Source organism: Amblyraja radiata, chromosome 5 (genome assembly GCF_010909765.2).
Source record: "Amblyraja radiata isolate CabotCenter1 chromosome 5, sAmbRad1.1.pri, whole genome shotgun sequence".
Classification (NCBI taxonomy): Eukaryota; Metazoa; Chordata; class Chondrichthyes; order Rajiformes; family Rajidae; genus Amblyraja; species Amblyraja radiata.
The window spans coordinates 26,516,696-26,533,714 of NC_045960.1; the positions used below are offsets into that span (position 1 = coordinate 26,516,696).

The 17,019-nt window shown below is 47.7% G+C and overlaps 1 long non-coding RNA gene across 1 annotated transcript; it reads right to left on the reverse strand.

The window, feature by feature from the left end:
- Positions 1-2,499: 2,499 nt before the first annotated feature.
- Positions 2,500-15,479, reverse strand: LOC116972807. The gene is made up of 3 exons (XR_004411887.1): positions 15,428-15,479; positions 6,449-6,453; positions 2,500-2,509 (listed from the first exon to the last, which is right to left on the reverse strand). It is a non-coding gene; the product is annotated as an uncharacterized LOC116972807 (long non-coding RNA).
- Positions 15,480-17,019: the final 1,540 nt, after the last annotated feature.

The window sequence follows — 17,019 nt, forward strand, 5'->3', positions numbered from 1 at the left end:
ATGTTAAACTCCGGTTAACTCTTGCGTCAAGTCGCCCCGTGAAAAGGCCGCTTAAAGATACTTTCCCTTATCTTGATAATATAACTATTGCAGGAAAAGACCAAACTGAACATGATGAAAATGTACAACGGTTTTTAGATGTTGTACATTCTAAAAATCTAACATTAAATGAGGCTAAGTCAATAACATCAGTATCATCAATTAATATTCTTGGTTATTGGGTTGGAAATGATATAATCAAGCCTGATCCAGAAAGACTCCGCCCACTCCAAGAGATACCTGTTCCAGCAACATTAAACTCTCTACGAAGGGTTCTTGGGATGTTTGCATATTATGCTAAATGGATATCAAATTTTTCTGACAAAATTCAACCTTTGATTAGAGCAAAATCTTTCCCCCTTGACTCTACAGCAATTGGTGCCTTTACTTCTTTAAAGAAACAATTGGAATCTGCGACATTACACGCCATCGATGAGGATCTCCCCTTTGTTGTTGAATGTGATGCCTCTGATTTAGCAGTATCAGCAACATTAAATCAAGGAGGACGACCAGTGGCTTTCATGTCTCGTACTCTCCAAGGTAGTGAATTGCACTACCCATCCATCGAAAAGGAAGCTACACCAATTATTGAAGCAGTGAGGAAATGGAGTCATTTCCTTGCTCGCCAGCACTTCACTTTGATAACAGATCAGCGTTCAGTAGCTTTTATGCTGGATAATCGGAAACGAACGAAGATTAAAAATAGTAAAATTCATGAATGGAGGATTGAATTATCCGCATATAGTTATTCAATTGAGTACCGCCCTGGTAAGGATAATGTTGCTCCGGAAACATTAACTCGAGCATTTTGTGCCTCTGTTCATTCTCTGCACTCACTGATCTTCACAATGGGCTGTGTCATCCTGGAGTCACTCGTTTGTTACACTATGTTCGTTCCAAAAATTTACCTTTCTCTACAGAAGATGTGAAGATGACGTGTGCTTCATGTAGAATCTGTGCTGAATTAAAACCAAGGTTCTTCTGTCCTGAAGAAGGAAGATTGATCAAAGCTACTCAACCTATGGAACGTTTGAGTATTGACTTCAAAAGGCCTTTACCATCCTCCTCTCGAAATGTTTATATACTTACCTTAGTTGACGAATATTCGAGGTTTCCATTTGCCTTTCTTTGTCCAAATATTTCAGCTGCTATGGTTATCAAATGTTTAGATCAACTGTTTTCATTCTGTGGATTTCCAAGTTACATACATTCTGATAGGGGCACCTCATTCATGTCAAAAGATTTAAAGGACTACCTTTCTAAGAGAGGAATTGCAACAAGTAAAACAACACCATATCATCCTATTGTAAATGGTCAGGTTGAGAGGTATAACGGAATCATTCGGCAGGTAATCGTGTAACTTGGTGACTCGGGAGAAAATTCAAGCAAGTTTGAATTTCTCCAAGAGTGACTTGTACACTTGTGGTTGAGCATTGCAACATTATATGAACGTAGTGGCCAGTGCGATATCCGTGCGATATCCGTAATAACTCTTGCGGTTACCGTGGGAACTCCTGCGAACGGTGAACCCGGAAGCTGGACAGAGGGGACAGAAGGTGAGTAAAAATTGTCTTCTGTGGGATTGAATTTAAAAAATAAAGATTTGCATCCGCATATGGACATCAACTTATTCATGAGTTATGTTAATGAGATTCAAGAAAATAACTATAATCTTTAAAAGGGACTTTAAAAGGGACTTTACTGAAAGGTCACGCATTTTTATGGTCCGTGAGAAATTTTTCACATGTACTTCTTTGAGAGATACAGGTCGGAGTCCTCGCCGACTAGCGATCGATGCCTTTCCGAAGCAGGGTCCGGAACGCTACCAATCAATGTTCTCCAGAGACCCGTGTAAGGAGTGAACTGCACATGCTGGTTTAAACCGAAGACAGACACAAAAATCTGGAATAACTCAGCGAGTCAAGCAGCATCTCTGGAGAAAAATAGCTGATGTTTCGGGACGAGACACATCTTCACACTCAATTCCGATTAGGATGTCTGAAGAAGGGTTCCGATTCGAATCGCCACCTATTCTTTTTCTCCAGAGATGCTGCCTGACCCGCTGACTTACTCCAGCTTTTTATGTTTTTCTTCCCAGATCTGACTTACCTGCTGAGTTACACCAACATTTTGTGTCCTTTTGTGCATATTAACCAGCATCTGCAGTTCCTTTAGACATTACCTAACTTCAGATTTTAGAGATATAGCGCGGTAACAGGCCCTTCGGCCCACCGAGTCCACGCCGGCCACCTATTCTTATCCGGCTTCAGAACGGTTCTTCCTTCCATTCGTTTGGGCACTGACCCGACCTACCAACCTACCTCAATGCGGACATTGAACTTTTCCCCCCTGGAACTGTCCTGAAAACATATATTCTGAACACTGGTATTTTCCTCTTTGCTCTGCCTGGTGTTCTTGTGCATGTGTCGGAGGGAACAGCAGATGCCGGTTTAAAGAAATGCTGGAGTAACTCGACGGGACATGCAGCATCTCTAAAGAGAAGGAACGGGTGACGTTTCGGGTCGAGGCCCTTCTTCAGACTGTACGTGGCTTGGTTATATTCATGTATAGCATTATCTGATATGATTGTATAGCACGCAAACAAAAGTTTATTCCCTGCATAGAATCATACAGCGTAGAAACAGGCCCTTCGACCCAACTTGCCCACACCGACCAATATGTCCCATCTACACTAGTCCCACTTGCCCGCGTTTGGCCCATAACCATCTAAACCTATCCTATCCATGCTTCAGTCTAATGCGTCTTAAACATTGCGACAGTACCTGCCTCAACTACCTTAACGGATAGCTCATTCCATACACCCACCACCCTTTGCGTAAAATAGTTACCCCTTAGGCTCTCATTAAATCATTCCCTCCGAACCTAAACCTGTATCTGCTGGTTCTCGATATGGGACAATAATAACAAACCAAAGCGAGTTAGGACATCAACGGGGAGATCCTGGATAAACCCAAGGTAGCCACAAAATGCAGGAACTCAGCGCAACAGGCAGCATCTCTGGGGAGAAGAATGGGTGACATTTCGGGTTGAGACCCTTCTGATACGCTGCCTGTCCCGCTGAGCTACATGTTGTGTCTATCTTCGTTTTAATCCAGCATCTGCAGTTCCTTCCTGGCCGAACCTGATTGAAAGATGAGAGGCTGGGCGATAGAGCACTGGGTGTGACAAGGATCAGGCTTCAGTAAGCAAAGTAAAGAGAGGTGGCAACGTTATGGAAATTAAGCGGGTAATCCGAGTGATGGCGAGACGGTATCCTCTAATGTGTCGGAAAGAACTGTAGATGTTGGTTTGCGCCGATGATAGACACAGTAATACTGGAGACAGACATAAAATACTGGACGGGCAGCATCTGGATAAAAGGAATGGGTGACGTTTCGGGACGAGACTCTGAAGAAAGGTCTCTAACCGAAACGTCACACATTCCTTCTCTCCAGAGATGCTGCCCGTCCCGCTGTGTTACTCCAGCATTTCGTGTCTATCTTCCGTATGCTCTGTGATGGTCATCTCGGAGTCAAGTGGCAACTCTGGTCTGTAGACACGAGGAACTGCAGATGCAGGAATCACGAGCAAAACACAGAGCGTTGGACGAGCCTGACGCTTTGAGTTCCTCCATCACTTTGTGTTGAAGTCAGGTCTGGACATTGCTTGGCTCAGTCTCAGGCGCTGGCTAACTAGGAAGGTCGAGTCAAAGTCCAGCACTAACACTCAAGAAATAACGTTTGCGGCCTGATGTTCCCAATATTTAATTGAAATCATTAATAAAGTAAATAAATAGATACCGGTGTAATCAGTATCTACGGGATTGGACAGGCTAGATGCAGGAAGAATGTTCCCGATGTTGGGGGAGTCCAGAACCAGGGTCCCAGTTTTACAGTCTACCGTGGGAACTCTTTTTTTTTTTTTTTTTTTTTTTTTTTTTTTTAATATTTTATTTTATTAGAAGTAAGTACAGTCATATGGCACCAAAGTGCCTAATATATATTTTCATAATACATTTTATGTACAACTTCTTTTTTTTTTTTTGTTACACTGAAAAAAGATTAGAATAAGAAAAAGAAGTTAGATAGTAAAGGATAGAAAGATGTGAAATATATAGTGTGTGAAAAAAGAAAACGAGTAAATGAAGAAAGTTGAGAGAGAGAATAGAGAAAAGAAAGTAAAATAAAAAAGAACAGGAGATCATTATTTATAATCTTGACCAACCCTCGTCCAGTCCTGAAACAGTTATTTTTTACAATTGTGTTGCACCATATGATTCCAAAAAAACGACGAATGGAGACCAACTCGTTATGAATTGGTCTGATTTATCCATTAGGAGGAATCGCATTTCCTCAAGATGAGCGGTGTCCAGCATACTTGCAATCCACATTTTAAGCGTTGGTATTGATGTACCCTTCCAAAATTTAAGAATTAATTTTTTTTCTATTATTAAACCATAGTTAAGGAATAGATTTTGAGATGTGTTCAATTTATTCCCATCTTCCATTACGCCAAATATAATCATTTCAGTATTAGGTTCCATTCTTGTCTTGAATAATTTTGTAAATATTTCAAAAATATAATTCCAAAATCTATAATGTTTTATGCAGGAAACTAAGGATAGTGGGAACTCTTTAACTCAGTAAAGTAAAGTAAAGTAAAGTAGCCTTTATTGTCATATCAGCGCACAGGCAGCAGTTGATTGTTGCTCTATTCAGTTTCCCAGGGGGTCGGGACGGGACTGGAGTTGGGAGGGAAAGGTGGGGGAGTCGAGGGAGAGGAGGGGGAGACAGATGGGGGTGTCTTCATTTACTGGCGGCGGGTGTCTGTCACTGAAACAGGCAGGTGAGATTTCACATCCACCTTGTGTGTGCCTCTCTCTCTCTCCCTCCCTCCCTCTTACACAGGCTGAGAGACTCTGCTTCTGTGAGTGTACGTCTCTTTCTCCCCCTCTCCCACACACAGTAAGACCGAGGTACTGTGCTCAGTCCATCTGTGTCTCCCACATACACAGTAAAACATGTCTCCAAATGAGCCAATTCAACCAAGGGAGGATATTTATAGTGTGTGAAAAAAAAGTGACATCATTTGTACCACGTGATGATTTAACAACACTTCACAATGTTCATTCAAGATTTAACGGGAAAACTCGGGAGACGGACAAGTCACTCGCACAAATAACGGAAATGCCGAGTACCGTGGGAACTCTTTATCTACCCCCCCGTTATATCATGTGATATCGTGCTAGACCACGACCACTTCACTCTGGTTACATCTTGCGTCAAGTCGCCCCGTGAAAAAGCCTCTTAATGGTTCGTGTTGAGTTTTCTCAATTACACCTTTTATGTAAAGCCGCTCCAGTTCAGCTTGCGCTTTTGATTTTTCTTTATCAGAAGGCACAACATTCGGTTCGGTATATGTTGAACTGGTGGGCTGTACTTGTGTATAAACTCTATTGTATATCCCTGGATACTGCTTAAGATGTAAGTATCGGTTGTTAACATGCTCCATGCATTCAGAAAAGAGTGTAATCTCCACCCAACCTCCATGCTCCCTGTATTTTGTAGGGAACCAGACCCACCTACCTCCATAGTTACCAGTGGCAGGTTTACTTCTTTTTGTAGGTTCTTCGCTGCTGTTGTTGCGCTGGTGTCTGGATTTTCGGTTTGGTTGGCGTTGGAGGTCCCCGCATCTTCCAAGAAGGCCGGCCTGGGCCATGGCCTAAAAAAGACTCATGTTTTGAGTACCGGGCCTTCGAGCTTTCACCAGTTCTGCTGGTGGGAGCGTAGGGTGCTGTCTTTGGCTGTAGTGGGTTCCAGTAGGTTCTCTCGTTCCTGCACCCCTTGCACACTTGTCTTTCCTTCTGCGGACCCCTCTTCCAGGTCAGCCCAGAACTGACACGCAGTGCTCCCCTCTGATGAGGTAGAAGCACTGTGCAGCCCTTCAAGAGGTACTGCTGTGGGTTTATCATAGGGCCCACAGTGACCCGACTCCATCTCCCGGAGTCTGTCACATTGGAGCAAATGCTCCACACATCGCTCCATCCGGCTCCAGCACTCTCGGGCGCTGGCCGCCCGCGGTTGTTCAAAGTCGGACTCCTCTGAGTCCACGACCTTGTTTGTTTTTGTGTCTAGCCTTACCGCCCGGCCGCGTGGATCTGGCCAGTGCGGAGGCGACATCGGGCACAGCTGATCCCACTATCGGTGATCCGAGTGCTGCTGGCTGCTGCTGACTGCCCGCTGCTCCGCGGTCCTCCCTCACCAGCTTTGTCCTTACTGCCCATCCGTGGAGTGGATCTGGCCGGTGCGGAGGCGACATCTGGCACAGCTGATCCCATCTAGCCCACCAGCTTTGTCGCAGCCCGTTGGTTTCTCCACCTGTAATCAGCATGGTAATAACACAAAAACACCGCAGCTCTTACCTGCAGGTCCAGGTTAAAATTGTCGCTACGGGGGAACGTCGTTCCACCCCGTCTCCTGCTGTTTTTGACTTGTCAAAGTCGACGGCCCCATTTGAATAGTCTCCCGCCCGGCCGTGGTGTTCTGGCCGGCGCGGGACAAAAAGTCGGCACAGCTGATCCCTTACAGGGCTTGTGCCTTCAGCTGCTGCTGGCTCCCGCAACTTCGCGGTCCTCCCCAGCCAGCTTCACTCGCAGCACTTGTGGACACTATTTTGTCCAACTTCCCCCCCTGTGAAAAAACAGCGCGGGGAACAAAACTACCGCAGAGTAAATTTCTTACCTGCAGGTCGCGGTTTCAAACTTACCGCTGCGGGGGAACGCTCCCCCCCCGCCTGTCGTTTCGCAAGCGTGAAAGCGATATGACACGCATGCGTCGTGGCGGGGTTCTTCACGTAGTCATTCACATGACTCCAAAGTAAAATAGCTTAATTGCTATAGGGACGAAGCCGTTCCTGAACCTGAACATTACAGTTTTTAGGCTCCTTCCCAATGGCAGGGGTGAAATGAATGTGAGGCTAGGATGGTGTGGGTCTCTGATGATGCTGCCTGCCTTTTTGAGGCAGCGATTCCGGTAAATCCCTTCGATGGTGGGGAGGTCAGAACCCGTGATGGTCTAGGCAGTGGTCACAACTTTTTGAAGTCTTTTTCGCTCCTTTTTGCATTCAAGTTGCCAAACCAGGCCGTGATGCAACCCGTCAATATGCTCTCTACTGTACACCTGTAGAAGTTCAAGAGAATCCTCTCTGAATCTCCGTAATCTACTCAGGAAATAGAGGCGTTGATGTGGTTTCATTATAATTACAATGGTGTCCTGGGTCCACGAAAGATCTTCAAAGATATGCACGCTCAGGAATTTGAAGCTTTTGGCTCTCTCCATCATCAACCCATCGATATAGACAGGTTGTTCAAAAGGGAACTGCAGATGCTGGAATATCGAAGGTACACAAAATTGCTGGGGAAACTTGCTGGGGATATAACCAGGTTTATGGGTCCTCACTCTTCCTCTTCCAAAGTCCATAATCAGTTCCTTGGTCTTACTAACATTGAGAGCAGACACAAGATAAGGAAGGAATCACTCGTTTACGACGGACATCAATGGAAAATCCGTTAGGCAGAGGGTGAGGAATCTCTGGAATTTAGTTCAGTTCAGTTTAGAGACACAGAGTGTAAACAGGCCCTTTAGCCCACCGAGTCAGTGCCGACTAAAAATCACTCCATACGATAGACAATAGACAATAGGTGCAGGAGTAGGCCATTTGGCCCTTCGAGCCAGCACCGCCATTCACTGTGATCATGGCTGATCATCTACAATCAGTACCCCGTTCCTGCCTTCTCCCCATATCCCCTGACTCCGCTATTTTTAAGAGCCCTATCTATCTCTCTCTTGAAAGCATCCAGAGAACCTGCCTCCACCACTCTCTGAGGCAGAGAATTCCACATACGCTAGTTCTATCTTACACTCTAGGGACAATTTACAGAATCTGGACGATTTTGGAATTTGGGAGGAAACCGGAGCACCCGGAGAAAACTGACGTGGTCGCAAGGACAATGTACAAACTCCGTACAGACAGCACCCGTATTCAGAATCGAACACAGGTCTCTGGCTCTGTAAAGCAGCAACTCCACCACAGCATCACTGTGCCTTCCAATTCTCAACTCCAGAGGACTGTGGAGTTTATTAAAAAGTATTCAAGATGGGCAGCATGGTGGGGCAGTGGTAGAGTTGCTGCTTTACAGCGCCAGAGACCCGGGTGCTGTGGGTACATAGTTTGTACGTTTTCCCCGTGACAGCGTGGGTTTTCTCCGAGATCTTCAGTTTCCTTCCACACTCCGAAGACGTACAGGTGTGTAGGTTAATTGGCTTGGGTTCATATACTTGGTATAAGTGTAGATTTTCCCTAGTGTGTGTAGGGTAGTGGGGATCGCTGGTCGGTGGCCATTTTGCCCATCAAGTCTACTCCACCATTCAATCATGACTGATTCATCTTTCCCTCTCAACTCAATTCTCCTATCTTCTCCCCGTAACCCCTGAAACCTGTGCTAATCAAGAATCTGTCGATCCCCGCCTTAAAATAATATCCATTGACTTGGCCTCCACAGCCTTCTGTGGCAAAGAATTCCACAGGTTCACCACACTCTGACTGAAGAAATGCCTCCTCATCTCCTTTCTATAGGAACGTCCCTTTATTCTGAGGCTACGGCCGTTGGTCCTAAACTCTCCCACTATATCCGCTCTATTCAGGAATATTGATAATATTGAACTGTCTCAGTGAAACTCAATACACTTACTGAATTATGAGGCTAGGTAATGTAAATATGACACAGTGTTTAGCATTGCTAGAGGGCTAGAATAGTACTGCAGTCCATTGTCTCTGTGTGACGCAGAAAGAATTGTGACCATAGTCACTGAAGAATTGAACAAACGTTATTGACAAATGGATGTGCATTCTTTTTATGGCTGAAATGATTCACTAGATGACAGTGAATGTACAGGTTGCAAATATCCAGATGCATCACTCCTTTGCATGGCAACGACTCTGCTCAAGGCCTCAGGAAATCACAGAGCATTGTGAACACTGCCCAATGCCTCAGACAAACCAGCATTCCCTCCCCACACCACAACGCCTCTCGACCATCCACTCTTCACGCTGCCTTGGGAAAGCAGTCAACAGGGCGGCACAATAGAGCAGCAGCAGCGTTGCTGCCTTACAGCACCAGATAACCCCGTTCAGTCCTGATAATGGAGTTTGAACGTTCTCCCCGTGACTGCGTGGGTTTTCTCCCGGATCTCCGGTTTCCTCCCACACTCCAAAGACGTACAGGTTTGTAGGTTAATCGGTTCGGTATAATTGTAAACTGGCCTGAGTGCATGGTCCCTAGTGGAGACCAGCAGCCAATAGACCAACTGATAATCAATGGGGAACCTGTGGAAAACGCCACAAGATTTACCTATCTTGGCAGCATGTCCACAGCAGATGGATAGAGGTCGACATCAACTCCCAAATTGGTAAAGCTGCAACAGTCTTCAGAATAATGCAGCCAATATGGTCTACTGGCGGGATATCCAAGTCCAAGATGCTAAAAGTCAAGCTCTTCCAGTCTGTAGTCCTCCCTACAGCCCTCTGTGCCAGTGAGACACGGAAAATCAATGTGAAGATGAAAAAGACATTGGATGCATTCCAACAATGCTGCTTGAGGAAGATCCTGAAGACTAGCTACAGAGACCACATCACAAACGAAGAGATCTACGGGGAAACTGCAACAAAGCCTCTCAGCCAGGACATAGAGGCACGCAGGATGAAATTTGCAGGACGTGTACACAGAATGTCACCAGAACGTGCACCTAAGATAGCAATGTCATGGCAACCTGATGGAAGAAGGAAAAGAGGCCGACCAAAACTCACATGGAGGCGAACATTCCAGAAGGGTTGGGAAGCCTGGGATGCAAACCCATCGAGGGTGGAAGACGTTGCACATGACCGAACAGAATGGCAAAAGCTTGCTGCCCAATGCACTCAACAGTGTGGGAGGAACTAAGTCTAAGTAAGTCTAGTGTATGTAGGATAGTACAAGTGTGCGGGAATCGCTGGTCAGCCTCACCAACGCCTTATATGGAGGTTGCACGGCAGTCGAGGTCACGATCCGTGACCCGTACGGTTGCCATGCAATGCCTTCTTGAGTACAAGCAGTGGACGTCAGGTAAGCACTTACTATGGCTGCCAGTACAGCGGGCTCGTCTTCTGTCCCATCATCCGGACTCCACGCTGACTGGTTCCACACTCGCGGACCCCGGGCCGTCTATACCCGCGGCAGGCGTTTGGCGGCTGAAACGTGGTTGCGGGACTACTGACAGCCCGGCACCCGAGGGGGGAATCACCCCATGTGGGGTTGGGGGTCGGGGGTCTGGGGGGGGGGGGGGTGAATCAACCGGTGTGTGGGTCAGGGGTCCGGGGGTCTGGGGGTGAATCACCCCGTGTGTGGTGGGGATCGGGGGGTGAATCACCCTGTGTTGGTCGAGGGGGTGAATCACCCCGGTGTGGGGGTCAGGGTCCGGGGGTCTGGGGGGGTGAATCACCCCGTGTCGGGGTCCGGAGGTCGGGGAGGGGGGGTGAATCACCCCGTGTCGGGGTCCGGTGGTTGGGGGGGGGGGGGTGAATCACCCCGGTGTGGGGGTCGGGGTCCGGGGGTCTGGGGGGGGTGAATCACCCCGTGTCGGGGTCCGGAGGTCGGGGAGGGGGGGTGAATCACCCCGTGTCGGGGTCCGGTGGTTGGGGGGAGGGGGGTGAATCACCCCGGTGTGGGGGTCGGGGTCCGGGGGTCTGGGGGGGTGAATCACCCCGTGTCGGGGTCCGGTGGTTGGGAGGGGGGGGGGGTGAATCACCCCGGTGTGGGGGTCGGGGTCCGGGGGTCGGGAGGGTGAATCACCCCGTGTCGGGGTCCGGAGGTCGGGGGGGGGGGTGAATCACCCCGGTGTGGGGGTCGGGGTCCGGGGATCGGGAGGGTGAATCACCCCGTGTCGGGGTCTGGAGGTCGGGGGGGGGGGGGTGAATCACCCCGGTGTGGGGATCGGGGTCCGGAGGTCGGGGGGGGTGAATCACCCCGTGTCGGGGTCCGGAGGTCGAGGGGGGGTGAATCACCCCGGTGTGGGGATCGGGGTCCGCTGCCGGTTCAGCGCGGTCAGTGACGCTAGGTGGGCAGAGGGACCAGACTGTTCCTAACTCTGCTGCAGCTGACAGGGACGTTGCCAGGTTTATGGCCCCATGTGTCCACTGCCCCGCTCCGACCCACAGCCCATCACAGTGTGGCCGCACAGAGGGAGACGGGGCGGAGGGCGGCCATGGCCAGACAGCGCTGACCCCAGGGGGAGAGTGGGGACTGTCCCGAGGGATCCACTCCTTTGGCCGCTTACACCTTGGTGCTCGGGTTCAGAGCGCTCAGTCACCTTCCAGCCCCGGGCGATCGTGGGCCGGGACTTGCCCTCAATCCGGTGGCAAGCTGATCTTTCGAAAGCCAGTGAGCAGCAGTGATTTATGTGGTTTTCTCTCATGGTTACACCTATTTCCACAATTTTTTACAGAGCAAAAACTGACCATTTTGTCGGTTTTTAACAGGTAAGAACATACGTGTTTCGTGTATTACTAGTGTATGCCGGAAGCTGCCTTGTACTCCGGGAGGATTGAGCTACTCCGTGCGTCATGCCCTTTGACCTTATGACCTTACGTGCAAACTCCTTATACAATTGCAACATGACCTCCCAACTTCTATACTCAATCCTCTGGCTGATGAAGGCCTATGTGCCAAAAGTCTTTTTGACCACCCGATCTACCTGCGGCTCCACCTTCAAGGAACCGTGCACCTACACTCCTAGATTCCTCTGCTCAACAACACTCCCCAGAGCCCTACCATTCACTGTGTAGGCATGTTAGACTTCCCAAAACGTCACACCCCACATTTCTCTGTATTAAATTTCATCAACCATTCCTCTGCCCACCTGGACAATCGATCAAGATCCTGCTGCAATTTTTTACAACCATCTACACTATCTGCAAAGCCACGCAATTTTGTATCATCTGCAAACTTGCTAATCTTGCCCTGAATGTTCTCATCCAAATCATTGATATAGGTGACAAACAGTAATGGGCCCAGCACCAAACCCTGAGGCACATCATTAGTCACAGGCCTCCAGTCCGAGAAGCAACCTTCCATTATCTGCATCCTTCCATGAAGCCAAATTTCTATCCATTCAGCTATCTCTCCTTGGATCCCAACCTTCCAGACCAGCCCACCATGAGAAACCTTGTCGAATGCTTTGCTGAGGTCTATATATACATGTACAGCTCTGCCCTCATCGACTTTTTTGGTAAGGTCTTAAAAAAAACTCAATCAGATTTATGAGACACGTCCTCCCACGTACAAAATCATGCTGACTATCCCTAATAAGCCCAACAATTGGAACTATATGTGTAAGAAAGAACTGCAGATGCTGGTTTAAGTCGAAGGTAGACACAAAATGCTGGAGTAACTCAGCGGGTGAGGCAGCATCTCTGGAAAGAAGGAATGGGTGACGTTTCGGGTCAAGACCCTTCTTCAGACTGATGTCAGGGGAGGGGTGGGACAAAGATAGAATGTAGGTGGAGACAGTAAGAATAGTGGCAGAACTGGGAAGTGGAAGGGGATGGAGAGAGAAAGCAAGGGCTATCTGAAGTTAGAGAAGTCAATGTTCATACCGCTGGGGTGTAAACTACCCAAGCGAAATATGAGGTGCTGCTCCTCCAATTTGCGCTGGGCCTCACTGTGACAATGGAGGAGGCCCAGGACAGAAAGGTCAGATTGGGAATGGGAGGGGGAGTTGAAGTGCTGAGCCACCGGGAGATCAGGTAGGTTAAGACGGACTGAGTGGAAGTGTTCAGTGAAACGATCGCCGACCCTGCGCTTGATTACTCACTCCGATGTAGTGCCATTGTCATCTGGAACAGCGGATACAGTAGATGAGGTTGGAGGAGGTGCAAGTGAACCTCTGCCTCACTTGGAAAGACTGTTTGGGTCCTTGGATGGAGTCGAGGGGTGAGGTAAAGGGACAGGTGTTGCATCTCCTGCGGTTGCAGGGGAAAGTACCTGGGGATGGGGTGGTTTGGGTGGGAAGGGACGAGTTGGCCAGAGAGTTGCGGAGGGAGCGGTCTCTGCGGAAAGCAGAAAGGCGTGGAGATGAGAAGATGTGGCGAGTAGTGGGATCCCGTTGGAGGTGGCGTAAATGTTGGTGAATTATATGCTGTATGCGGTTTATTATATCCTGCATTCTGTTTCAATTTCTCTTTACAACTACCTGTTTCACTCATCTAAGGTGTGATGTGCCTGGATAGCACGTAAACGAAACTGTTCACTTTATCTCGGTCCACGTGACAATAATACACCAGCAACAGTTCCAAATGTCAGGCTCTATGCTTTTTTGGGGTTTAAACACTTAAAAGGGTTTGCAAAGTTAAACATTCAAAGCAGACACAAAAACTCTACATGTGAACAAGCAACCTTAAGCAGGTGAAGAAAGCCAGTTTAATATCGTCTGCCATCGCTGGGATCATCAGACAACAAAGAAGGAATGTAAATAATAGTTGTTGCTCACTTGACCTTTACTCATTATATTACACATGGAAATCATGTGGTCATGATAGGCATTGTGATAAAAACAATCTAGTTGATTCCAGCTTGAGGGCTGGGAAGAGCATTTGCTGAGAGCAAAGAACATTTCTCAACCTTTGAATTTTAGCCGTACTGGTTTCAAAGCCGATGCCATTTAGCAAGCGCCTTGCTCAATACACAACCATCCTTCGAGTTCAAGGTTGTGCATCCTATCCCGGGGTTGAAAATGGTGATTGATTTAACCATTGCATGGAATGGAAATGGAATACATTGTTAGAAACATAGAAACATAGAAATTAGGTGCAGGAGTAGGCCATTCGGCCCTTCGAGCCTGCACCGCCATTCAATATGATCATGGCTGATCATCCAACTCAGTATCCCGTACCTGCCTTCTCTCCATACCCTCTGATCCCCTTAGCCACAAGGGCCACATCTAACTCCCTCTTAAATATAGCCAATGAACTGGCCTCGACTACCCTCTGTGGCAGAGAGTTCCAGAGATTCACCCCTCTCTGTGTGAAAAAAGTTCTTCTCATCTCGGTTTTAAAGGATTTCCCCCTTATCCTTAAGCTGTGACCCCTTGCCCTGGACTTCCCCAACATCGGGAGCAATCTTCCTGCATCTAGCCTGTCCAACCCCTTAAGAATTTTGTAAGTTTCTATAAGATCCCCTCTCAATCTCCTAAATTCTAGAGAGTATAAACCAAGTCTATCCAGTCTTTCTTCATAAGACAGTCCTGACATCCCAGGAATCAGTCTGGTGAACCTTCTCTGCACTCCCTCTATGGCAATAATGTCCTTCCTCAGATTTGGAGACCAAAACTGTACGCAATACTCCAGGTGTGGTCTCACCAAGACCCTGTACAACTGCAGTAGAACCTCCCTGCTCCTATACTCAAATCCTTTTGCTATGAAAGCTAACATACCATTCGCTTTCTTCACTGCCTGCTGCACCTGCATGCCCACTTTCAATGACTGGTGTACCATGACACCCAGGTCTCGCTGCATCTCCCCTTTTCCTAGTCGGCTACCATTTAGATAATAGTCTGCTTTAATAGTCTAATTGTTGGCATGTGACTAGACACAGTGAAATTCTTTGCTTGCATACCCAATGTATACAAATAGTGGCAACCTACGGTGCTGACAAAGTTAGAAAATACACCGGTTCCTTTTTGTTTCCCCCGCGCGCATAGCGGTTCCCCCAGGTCAGGTCCCCATTGTCAATTGTTCTCCCTCCTCGCCACCCTCCCATTGAATGACATTAGTTCAGTTTAGAGAAACATGCCCTTCGGCACACCAAGTCCACGCCGACCAACAATCACCCTGTACCCTAGCACTATCCTACACACGAGGGACATTTTACAGAAGCCAATCAAACTATAAACCTGCATGTCTTTGGGATGTGGGGGAAAACAGGAGCACCCAGAGAAAACCCACGTGGTCACAGGGCGAACGTGCAAACTCATTACAGATAGAACCCATAGTGAGGATTGGACCTCTGATGCTGCAAGGCAGCTTCTCTACCATTGTGTCATCCTAAAATGTAGTGTAGGGATACAGCACAGGAACAGGACCTTCGGCCCATCGAGTCCATGCCGACCATCAATCAACTGTTCACACTTGTTCTATGTCATCCCACTTTCTCATCCACTGCCTACACATTAGGTCGAATTTACAGAGGCTAATTAACCAACAAACCATTGGTGAAAAAAAGAACAGCAGATGCTGGTTTACAAAAAAAGACAGAAAATGCTGGACTAACTCAGCAGATCAGGCAACATCTCTGGAGAACATGAACAGGTGACGTTTCGTGTTGGGACCTTTCTCCAGATTGATTGTGGGGAGGGGAATGACAGCTCAAAGAGAGCTCGTGTAAGAACATGGCCATAGAGCAGGGGAGTAGCAGGAATCACAGAGGGGGAGCTGTGAGACAGGGTTGTGCCGAACTCTTGTTGGAGAGAGGAGGAGAACCTCTTCAAAGTTAACATGCCCTGACCAGTAAAACATAGAAACATAGACAATAGGTGCAGGAGTAGGCCATTTGGCCTTCGAGCCAATATGATCATGGCTGATCATCTAAAATCAGTACCCCGTTCCTGCTTTCTCCCCATATCCCTTGATTAGACCACCGGGTGGCGCCACGATGGCAGTCTGTCTGTCTGTCCTTTCGTCTTTTGTTGTTGCTTTTAGTGTGTTTTAAAAGTTTGTGTTAATGTTCCCTAGTTTGGAGGCCTTGTTCGGGACTGTCTTTGAGCCCCACCACGGACGTGGACTTACCATCGGAGCCTGCGATCCCTTGCCTGGGATCGACGCTCCGACTGATTTTACCATCGCGGAGCTCGCAGTCTTGGGTGACGCAAAAAGTTCGACTAGCCCCGACCCGGTGTCAGATCGCCTGGCGCGGGGAAGCTGAGACCCCCACCGATGCGGAGCTTGATCACCCCGACGCGGAGAGCCTGCCGCCAGCTATGGGAGCCAAGATCGCCCCGTCAACGGAAGGTTAGAGACCCCGAAATCTGGAGGCCAAAGAAGGGAGAGATTAAACATTTTTTCGCCTTCCATCAGTGAGGAATGTGGAGGAGTCACTATGGTGGATATTTATGTTAAAATGTACATTGTGTGTTCTGTTTTTTTATTGCTATGACTATGGCAAATCAAACTCCTCGTATGTTGCAACACATACTTGGCTAATAAAGTATTATTATGATTATGATTATGACTGTGAAGAAATTGGGATTGTTTCTCTTTAAGAACATATGTTGTTCTTGATGTATATTCCTCTTTGCTCTAACTGTTGTATTTGAGTTTGGCCTGAGAGTATTTATATATCTGAGTAGATGTAGTGTTGTGTAGATGCTGCATATATTGGCTGGTGTGGGCAAGTTGGGCCGAAGGGCCTGTTTCCACATTGTAAGACTCTATGACAATGACTATGATTGAATAGGCTGCAAATCAAAGCTCTTCACTTCTGGGGAGTGGAAAATAAAGCTGGAAGAGGGACTTTGGGCTTTCTTTGCATTACTTTGTCTGTCTTATGGATGATCTTTTGCACGTCTTTGCAATGTGGGAGGGAACCAAAACTCCTCGAGAAAACATGCGATCGAACGGAGATCATGCAAACTCCACACAAACAGCATCCCAAGGTCAGGATCAAACCCTGGGATTTGGCATTGTGAGGCAGCAGCTCTAACAGCTGCACCACAATGAAAGTATTACATCGAGGATAGGCAGAAAATGCTGGAGTAACTCAACGGGTCAGGCAGCATATCTGGAGAAAGGAATAGTTAATGTTTTGGGTTGAGACCTTTCTTCAGAAACTATTATTTTTCTCCAGAGATGCTGCCTGTCCCGCTGAGTTACTCCACCATTTTGTGTCTATCTTTG